Source organism: Babylonia areolata, chromosome 10 (genome assembly GCF_041734735.1).
Source record: "Babylonia areolata isolate BAREFJ2019XMU chromosome 10, ASM4173473v1, whole genome shotgun sequence".
NCBI lineage: Eukaryota > Metazoa > Mollusca > Gastropoda > Neogastropoda > Buccinidae > Babylonia > Babylonia areolata.
In genome coordinates, this window is record NC_134885.1 from 30,013,216 (window position 1) to 30,023,532 (window position 10,317).

The 10,317-nt window shown below is 46.4% G+C and overlaps 1 protein-coding gene across 3 annotated transcripts in view; it reads right to left on the minus strand.

Annotated features, from left to right (window-relative positions):
* LOC143286931 (uncharacterized) overlaps positions 1–5,679 on the minus strand; it is an 80,701-nt gene extending 75,022 nt beyond the window's left edge. For 2 of the 3 annotated variants that reach the window (XM_076594898.1, XM_076594894.1), the window contains exons 1-2: positions 5,536–5,679; positions 3,475–4,213 (exon numbers count right to left, since the gene is read on the minus strand). The gene's annotated coding sequence lies outside the window, so the exon portion shown is untranslated. Of the gene's footprint in view, positions 1–3,474; positions 4,214–5,403; positions 5,475–5,535 lie in introns of those variants that run through there. The other variant, XM_076594895.1, reaches the window with a different exon arrangement.
* Positions 5,680–10,317: the final 4,638 nt, after the last annotated feature.

The window sequence follows — 10,317 nt, forward strand, 5'->3', positions numbered from 1 at the left end:
CTCGTGTGTGTGTGTGTGTGTGTGTGTGTGTGTGTGTGTGTGTGTGTGTGTGTGTGAGAAAGAGAGAGAGGGGGGGAACATTAAAATAAAAACTGAGGCGGAAGAAAAGCAATACAGACAGACAAAGAGACATCAAGGAGTGAGCAAACAGACAGAGACAGACAGAAGTCAAAGACTGAACAGACAGACAGACAGACAGAAACCCGTGAAGGAATGTGCAGACAGACAAAACTCAAAGACTGAGCAGACAGACAAACAGACAGACAGACATGCAGACAGAAACCCGTCAAGGAATGTGCACACATTCAGACGTCAAGGACTGAGCAAACAAACAGAGAGAGAGAGAGAGAGACAGACAGACAGACAGACAGATGTCAAGGAATAAGCAGACAGACAGACAGATGTCAAGGAATGAACAGACAAACAGACAGACAGATAGACATCAAGGAATGAGCAGACAGACAGACGTCAAGGAATGAGCAGACAGATAGACGTCAAGGAATGAACAGACAGATAGACGTCAAGGAATGAACAGACAGACAGACAGACAGATAGACATCAAGGAATGAGCAGACAGATAGACGTCAAGGAATGAACAGACAGACAGACAGACGTCAAGGAATGAACAGACAGATAGACATCAAGGAATGAAGAGACAGACAGACAGACAGACTTCAAGGAATGAGCAGACAGACAGATAGACATCAAGGAATGAACAGACAGACAGATAGACGTCAAGGAATGAGCAGACAGATAGACAGACGTCAAGGAATGAACAGACAGATAGACAGACGTCAAGGAATGAGCAGACAGATAGACAGACGTCAAGGAATGAACAGACAGATAGACAGACGTCAAGGAATGAGCAGACAGATAGACGTCAAGGAATGAGCAGACAGATAGACGTCAAGGAATGAACAGACAGATAGATAGACGTCAAGGAATGAGCAGACAGATAGACGTCAAGGAATGAGCAGAGAGACAGATAGACGTCAATGAATGAGCAGACAGATAGACGTCAAGGAATGAGCAGACAGACAGACGTCAAGGAATGAACAGACAGACAGATAGACGTCAAGGAATGAGCAGACAGACAGATAGACGTCAAGGAATGAACAGACAGATAGACAGACGTCAAGGAATGAACAGACAGATAGACGTCAAGGAATGAACAGACAGATAGACAGACGTCAAGGAATGAGCAGACAGATAGACGTCAAGGAATGAACAGACAGACAGACAGACAGACTTCAGGGAATGAGCAGAGAGACAGATAGACGTCAATGAATGAGCAGACAGATAGACAGATAGACGTCAAGGAATGAACCGACAGATAGACAGATAGACGTCAAGGAATGAACAGACAGATAGACGTCAAGGAATGAACAGACAGACAGACAGACGTCAAGGAATGAGCAGACAGATAGACGTCAAGGAATGAGCAGACAGATAGACGTCAAGGAATGAACAGACAGACAGACAGACAGACTTCAGGGAATGAGCAGAGAGACAGATAGACGTCAATGAATGAGCAGACAGATAGACAGACTTCAAGGAATGAGCAGACAGACAGACTTCAAGGAATGAGCAGAGAGACAGACAGACTTCAAGGAATGAGCAGACAGATAGACAGACTTCAAGGAATGAGCAGAAAGACAGACGTCAAGGAATGAACAGAAAGACAGACGTCAAGGAATGAACAGACAGATAGACAGACAAACAGACATACATCAAGGAATGAGCAGACATAGACAAACAGACAGACATCAAGGATTGAGCAGACAAACAGACAGACATCAAGGAATGAACAGACAGACAGATAGATGTCAAGGAAAGAACAGACAGACAGATAGACATCAAGGAATGAGCAGACAGACAGATATACGTCAAGGAATGAACAGACAGACAGACAGATAGACATCAAGGAATGAGCAGACAGAAAGACAGACGTCAATGAATGAGCAGACAGATAGACAGACTTCAAGGAATGCGCAGACAGACAGACTTCAAGGAATGAGCAGAGAGACAGACAGACTTCAAGGAATGAGCAGACAGATAGACAGACTTCAAGGAATGAGCAGAGAGACAGATAGACGTCAATGAATGAGCAGACAGATAGACAGACTTCAAGGAATGAGCAGACAGACAGACAGACTTCAAGGAATGAGCAGAAAGATAGACAGACTTCAAGGAATGAGCAGAAAGACATTCGTCAAGGAATGAACAGACAGATAGACAGACAGACAGACAGACATCAAGGAATGAGCAGACAGACAGACAGTCAGACATCAAGGATTGAGCAGACAAACAGACAGACATCAAGGATTGAGCAGACAAACAGACAGACATCAAGGAATGAACAGACAGACAGACAGACGTCAAGGAATGAACAGACAGACAGACAAGACGTCAAAGAATTAGCAGACAGACAGACACACGTCAAGGAATAAGCAGACAAACAGACAGACAGACAAGTCGTCGAAGACAGATAGACGTCAATGAATGAGCAGACAGATAGACAGACTTCAAGGAATGCGCAGACAGACAGACTTCAAGGAATGAGCAGAGAGACAGACAGACTTCAAGGAATGAGCAGACAGATAGACAGACTTCAAGGAATGAGCAGAAAGACAGACGTCAAGGAATGAACAGAAAGACAGACGTCAAGGAATGAACAGACAGATAGACAGACAAACAGACATACATCAAGGAATGAGCAGACATAGACAAACAGACAGACATCAAGGATTGAGCAGACAAACAGACAGACATCAAGGAATGAACAGACAGACAGATAGATGTCAAGGAAAGAACAGACAGACAGATAGACATCAAGGAATGAGCAGACAGACAGATATACGTCAAGGAATGAACAGACAGACAGACAGATAGACATCAAGGAATGAGCAGACAGAAAGACAGACGTCAATGAATGAGCAGACAGATAGACAGACTTCAAGGAATGCGCAGACAGACAGACTTCAAGGAATGAGCAGAGAGACAGACAGACTTCAAGGAATGAGCAGACAGATAGACAGACTTCAAGGAATGAGCAGAGAGACAGATAGACGTCAATGAATGAGCAGACAGATAGACAGACTTCAAGGAATGAGCAGACAGACAGACAGACTTCAAGGAATGAGCAGAAAGATAGACAGACTTCAAGGAATGAGCAGAAAGACATTCGTCAAGGAATGAACAGACAGATAGACAGACAGACAGACAGACATCAAGGAATGAGCAGACAGACAAACAGACAGACATCAAGGATTGAGCAGACAAACAGACAGACATCAAGGATTGAGCAGACAAACAGACAGACATCAAGGAATGAACAGACAGACAGACAGACGTCAAAGAATGAGCAGACAGACAGACACACGTCAAGGAATAAGCAGACAAACAGACAGACAGACAAGTCGTCGAAGAATGAGCAGACAGACAGACAGACAAAGCACAACTTCCGGCACAGACCTGCAAGCACAAAGCCTTACGACGAGGACCGGGCCAAGTCATGCACGTGGTTCTCTCTCATTCCTCCCCAGCTCTCTCTCTCTCAACTCCATCTTCATTCAACCCGCGATCACCCACGGCTTCACTCTGTTCGCTGGTGACTGGCAGCAGTGGTGCCTCGACACACAACCCACAGACCTGAACGAATCTGGTGGACAGTTCTTCTGTGCGGCGCCCCAATGACTCTTCACTGATTAAGGGAGAAGCAGAAGACGAGGAAGAAAAGTTCTTGCCAGCTGTCCTGCTAATGGACAGTTCTGGGCAGCGCCCTAATGACTTTTCACTGTGTTATGGGAGAAGAAAAGTTCTTGCCAGCTGTCCTGCTAATGGACAGTTCTGGGCAGCGCTCTAATGACTTTTCACTGTGTTATGGGAGAAGAAAAGTTCTTGCCAGCTGTCCTGCTAATGGACAGTTCTTCTGGGCAGCGCTCTAATGACTCTTCACTGTGTTATGGGAGAAGAAAAGTTCTTGCCAGCTGTTCGGCTAATGGACAGTTCTTCTGGGCAGCGCCCTAATGATTCTCACGAAGCTGAAGGAAGAAGAAGACGAAGAAGGAAAGTTAAGTGCCTTGCCAGCAGGCTTGCTGTCGGTCTTGTGCGGTCTCTGATGCAGGCCTGCTGTGTCACATCCCCCCCCAAGGCAGGCTGTCAGGTTCCTGGTTCTCAGCACTCAGCCATCAGGGTCGGAGTCTTTAATCCACTGCAACCGATAGCAAGGTTTTAGTTCACTGATCAGCTTTGAACAACGCCAGTTCAATACGCATGCTATCGTTGATTAGTTACAACATATTCTAAAGTGTTACGTTTGCCATTAATTTGTGTTGTATTGTGCCCAGCTATGTCATTAGCAGTTCTTGATTAACCACGGAGTAATCAACACTCTGTTAATTAGACTGAAAGCAAAACATCAGAACACAACTTGCAATCTACGTGCTCAATAAGACCCATCTAAAATTCAAACCGTAGTGTTTTAACCTTTCAATTATTTCGTTTCCGTATAGTCTTTTGTCTGAAAGCACTGATAGTGAACTATCAGATTTGCAACCAACACCTTTGGAACTGATCTCGAATCACAGTCTGCACTGTGTGGGAAAGGTCTTAGCGTCTTTGTCTGTCCCTAAGTGATCAACAGGCAGGGTATTTTCCAAACCAAGAGAATCTGCATGTGTTTTTAGACCTCCGACGTTTGTACTGTATCGACGAGTGGAAAAATTGGGAATAATGTTTTAGCTTGTCCATTACTGAATCTGTCTGTTGTTTGTGGTACTACAGCAGAACAAATGCACCAGGTCTGGTGTGTTACAGTTCTCGTGTACTCGTGGACTTGGCATGATTGAACAGCACTGCCGAAAGTGAGATAAGCGCTCACAAAAGGTATCATTTTACCACAAAACTGAAAATGTCGGTTACATTGAGAACTGACAACAAAAGTGTATCTTAAACTCTCTGCGTTCAAGACTAGGATCATAATGATGAATGAATGAATGAATGAATGAATAACATGGACACTTATTTTGCGTCTATCCTCTCGGTCGGAGACCAAGCTCTAAGATCATCTGAATGATGCCAGAACTTTGACTCGGGTCTCAACTTAAAACTAACAAGCCTCAGAATGAGGCAGCGAGCTTTCAGCTGATCGTTCAAAGTGAAGACTCCACTTTATTTCCAGGTATACTGTAGCTACTGAATCCATCAGACTATCTGGCTGTTGATACTGAATCCAACAGATTATCTGGATAAACTCGGAGCTTCTTAGTATTCAAGTGCTTATTAGCACAGTAGCAATGTAGAGTCGTCTGTCACTGATAATTCCAAATGTAACATGCACGAACACTTTTGGATAACGGAGGTTTTGGTTTCTCTGAAAAAACAGTAACGGCTGAAAGGCACCTCTGTTTGGCTGTAGTATACCAACAGCACATCGCTGATGTTAAGACTAACAAATCCAGACACCGAAAAATGCACAATATTCCCCCCCCCCCCCCCTTCCTCCCGAACAACGCGTTTCCCCAACAGTCTTACCGTCGTAAAGTGAGCGTTCCTGACGTGCGTGGTCACGTTTTCCACTGAGCACCACCATTCACACAGCCATTCTGCTGAGCGACAGACAAAAAAGACATGCCACACTCTGTGACGAGACGTGCAGTGTCCTCCCCACACAACCTGCCCAGCTACGCTCGTCAGTCTTCCATCATCCAGGAAAGAGCCACCAAGATGAGTGACTCGAGTCGTAACCGAGTAGTTTCCCTTTCTTCGGCGGCGAAGGGAGGACACTAACCGCTGTCGTGACAGGAGGGAAACAGAATGAAGGTGTCTACTGAAGGAGGAACAGAATGAAGGTGTCTACTGAAGGAGGAACAGAATGAAGGTGTCTACTGAAGGAGGAACAGAATGAAGGTGTCTACTAAAGGTAGAACATAATGAAGGTGCCTACTGAAGGTAGAATAGAATGAAGGTGTCTACTGAAGGAGGAACAGAATGAAGGTGCCTACTGAAGGAGGAACAGAAACAAAGTGCCTACTGAAGATGCCTACTGAAGGAGGAACAGAATGAAGGTGCCTACTGAAGATGCCTACTGAAGGAGGAACAGAATGAAGGTGCCTACTGAAGATGCCTACTGAAGGAGGAACAGAATGAAGGTGCCTACTGAAGATGCCTACTGAAGGAGGAACGGAATGAAGGTGCCTACTGAAGATGCCTACTGAAGGAGGAACAGAATGAAGGTGCCTACTGAAGGAGGAACGAAATGAAGGTGCCTTCTGAAGATGCCTCCTGAAGGTTGAACACAATGAAGGTGCCTACTGAAGGGGGAACAGAATGAAGGTGTCTACTGAAGGAGGAACAGAGTGAAGGTGCCTACTGAGGAACAGAATGAAGGTGCCTACTGAATAGAATGAAGGTGTCCACTGCAGAAGGAACAGAATGAAGGCGTCTACTGAAGGTGGAACAGAGTGAAGGTGCCTACTGAGGAACAGAATGAAGGTGCCTACTGAAAGAGGAACAGAAAGAAGGTGCCTACTGAAAGAGGAACAGAATGAAGGTGCCTACTGAGGAACAGAGTGAAGATGCCTACTGAGGAACAGAATGAAGGTGTCTACTGAAGGAGGAACAGAATGAATGTGCCTACTGAGGAACAGAGTGAAGGTGCCTACTGAGGAACAGAGTGAAGGTGCCTACTGAGGAACAGAATGAAAGTGCCTACTGAAGGAGGAACAGAATGAAGTTGCCTACTGAGGAACAGAATGAAGGTGCCTACTAGAGGAACAGAATGAAAGTGCCTGCTGAGGAACAGAATGAAGGTGCCTACTGAGGAACAGAATGAAGGTGTCTACTGAAGGAGGAACAGAATGAAGGTACCTACTGAGGAACAGAGTGAAGGTGTCTACTGAAGGAGGAACAGAATGAAGGTGCCTACTGAGGAACAGAGTGAAGGTGCCTACTGAGGAACAGAATGAAGGTGCCTACTGAGGAACAGAATGAAGGTGCCTACTAGAGGAACAGAATGAAAGTGCCTGCTGAGGAACAGAATGAAGGTGCCTACTGAGGAACAGAATGAAAGTGCCTACTGAGGAACAGAATGAAGGTGCCTACTGAAGAACAGAATGAAGGTGCCTACTGAAGGAGGAAGAGAATGAAGGTGCCTACTAGAGGAACAGAATGAAGGTGCCTACTGAGGAACAGAATGAAGGTGCCTACTGAAGGAGGAACAGAGTGAAGGTGCCTACTGAGGAACAGAATGAAGGTGCCTACTGAAGGAGGAAGAGAATGAAGGTGCCTACTAGAGGAACAGAATGAAGGTGCCTACTGAGGAACAGAATGAAGGTGCCTACTGAGGAACAGAATGAAAGTGCCTACTGAAGGAGGAACAGAATGAAGGTGCCTGCTGAGGAACAGAATGAAGGTGCCTACTGTAGGAGGAACAGAATGAAGGTGCCTACTAGAGGAACAGAATGAAGGTGCCTACTGAGGAACAGAATGAAGGTGCCTACTGAGGAACAGAATGAAGGTGCCTACTGTACACTATGCTGCTCACTGTCGCACCGCTCGCCAGTTGCGATCCAACATCTTCTGCAGTCTGTTGTGAAAGTGGTACGTTAGGGGGAGGTGACCGGGAGGGCGAGGGAGGGGGGAGTCCGGCGGGGTGGGGGGTAAGGAGGTAAGGGGGCAGAAACTACTGGCTGTGGGGCTGAGTGGTAAGCTGTGAAGGGGAGGGGGTGAGGGGCTGGGAATGAAGGGGAGAGGGGATGGGCGTGTAGGCTTTCAGACAGGGGTGGGAGGAAGGAGGGGGGTGTGAGAGGAGAGAGAGAGAGAGAGAGAGAGAGAGGGAGGTCGACCTGACAAGGGAGGGGTTGTCCCCAGCAGTCGGCACGGCTGACATGACTTCGTGACGGGTCGGTGAACCGTGTCGGCTCTCGCTGTCATCCCTGACATGGCTGACCTGCAGAGACCGAACAGACGACCGTTAGTGAACAACGGGGGGCGGTGGCAGGGGGTGGGGGTGGGGTTCGGGGGGGGGGCGGTGCGAGACATACCGGTGTAGTTCTGTGCGTACCTTTGGGAGAGCAGAGTCATTTTGTTCCACTTGCTTATCCCTTCCCCCTGTCCCTCCCCCAGCAAGTCTGTCACACAGTGTAATCCCGATCCACTTTTTCCCAGTTCGATGATGTCCTTAGTAGCTGTGTGTGTGTGTGTGTGTGTGTGTGTGTGTGTGTGTGTGTGTGTGTGTGTGTGTGTGATAGTGTATGTATGTGTGTGTGTGTGTGTGTGTGTGTGATAGTGTATATGTGTGTGTGTGTGTGTGTGTGTGTGATAGTGTATGTGTGTGTGTGTGTGTGTGTGATAGTGTATGTGTGTGTGTGTGTGTGTGTGTGACAGTGTATGTATGTGTGTGTGTGTGTGTGTGTGTGTGATAGTGTATGTGTGTGTGTGTGTGTGTGTGTGTGTGTGTGTGTGTGTGTGTGCTTGCTTGCTTGCTTGTGTTTGCGTGTTTGTGAGAGAGGGGAGGTGGAGGGGGGCTGAACAGATAGGCAAACGGTAATTGCGCGTAGGCGAAACACGAGAGTGTCCAACTCTTAAATGGCGGTACGGATCAAATTGTAGGCGAAACGGGAATAGGCATATCGGACCTGCTGCGTCTGTCACCGAGGACGGTCAGGCGGTCTTCCGTCACTGACACTGGTCGTGTTCGTCCCCCCTCCCCCCCCCCATCCATCCCGCTACTCTTTCCAACCAAACACACACACACGCGCGCGCGCGCGCATACATACACACACACACACACACACACACAGAGGCACGCACATACAATGACACGACACACACTGGCGCGCGCAGACCCAAACACACTGGTAAAAAAAAAAATATATATATATATGACTCGCACACACAAACACACACCAATACGCGCGCGCGCGCGCACACACACACACACATACAGACACACACTCATACGCCCTGAACATACGAACGAACTTTTGAGTTCCTACGCTCTTTCCGCCCTATCTACATCTGCCACATAACCCACACACTGTATATATATATTTAGACGTATTATTCACACACACACACACACACACACACATCTGTTATACATGTCTGCAGTTCAGAAAACAACAACCAACGACCAACAAAAACAACAACCACCACCGCCTCTCATCTCTCTCTCTCAACTTACGCGGACTTGGGTGTGCGACGCACGTCCCGTTCTGCTTCCTGCTTCGTCGGCCGCTCTGATTGGACAGACATTTCCACCAATCAGCAAGGCCGTGAAGGAAGTGTGTCACGTTGTGATGGTGAATGGACGTGAAGGCTGAACGTTCGCTCCGTGCCCTGTGTCTGAGGTGAATATTAATACTGTCATAATCGCGGAGACAAACCAGCTTTTGTGCATCACAAATTTTTTTATGCACACCTTTGTGCTTTGAATGTTATCTTTTTTTGCTTAGCTTTTGAACGTGTCCCCTATTCTGGTTTGTCACCCCCCCCCCACCACACAGCCCCACCGAATTGCAATATCATTATTTTGTCCATGTATCTTTCTTACTTTCATACGTTAATATAATCACATTACAACCCCCCCCCCCAAAAAAAAAACACCCAAAAAAACAACAACAACAACAAACAACAACAACCAAAAACAAAACAACAACAACAAAAAAACAACAAAAAAACACACACAACAACAACAAAAACAACAACAAACAAAAAACCAACAAAACTCAGGTAGCTGCATATACACAAAGAGCGAAACGCACAACTGCTGAGCCATCATCGCAAAAAGTAATGGAAGTATTACTATGAATAAATCTAATACAAAAAAATGAAAAAGACGTGCATCTGTTACATCAGAAGCAGGTATATACGTGCTGTTTCTGTTTCAAAGCACGCGTGTTAAACATTTATCGAAGCATACTTTGCATAGATTTATTGATTCGTGATTTAGATAAGTATTCTTTATTTTTCAATGAGTGATGTAATTTTCATTAATCTTTTAAACGCCCCTTTTCATCGTCCTTTTCTGAAAGAGCACAGCGATTTGGTTATAGTATACTGACCGCTTCATGTGACCTTGAACACCCCCCCCCCCCCCCAAACCAACAGAAACTGTGCGTGGGTACGCGCGCACGCATGTGTGTGCTTTAAATCATGCGAAATGGACAAACAAACACCGAGCTGCTGGACATATGCGAACACAAACAGGTACAGTATATGTTACGTTGATTCATGTCTTGACAGAGTGGAACACACGGGGACACATACATACTCGTCAACTGATGCAGAGGGGAAGCCAGCGGAGAGGCACTT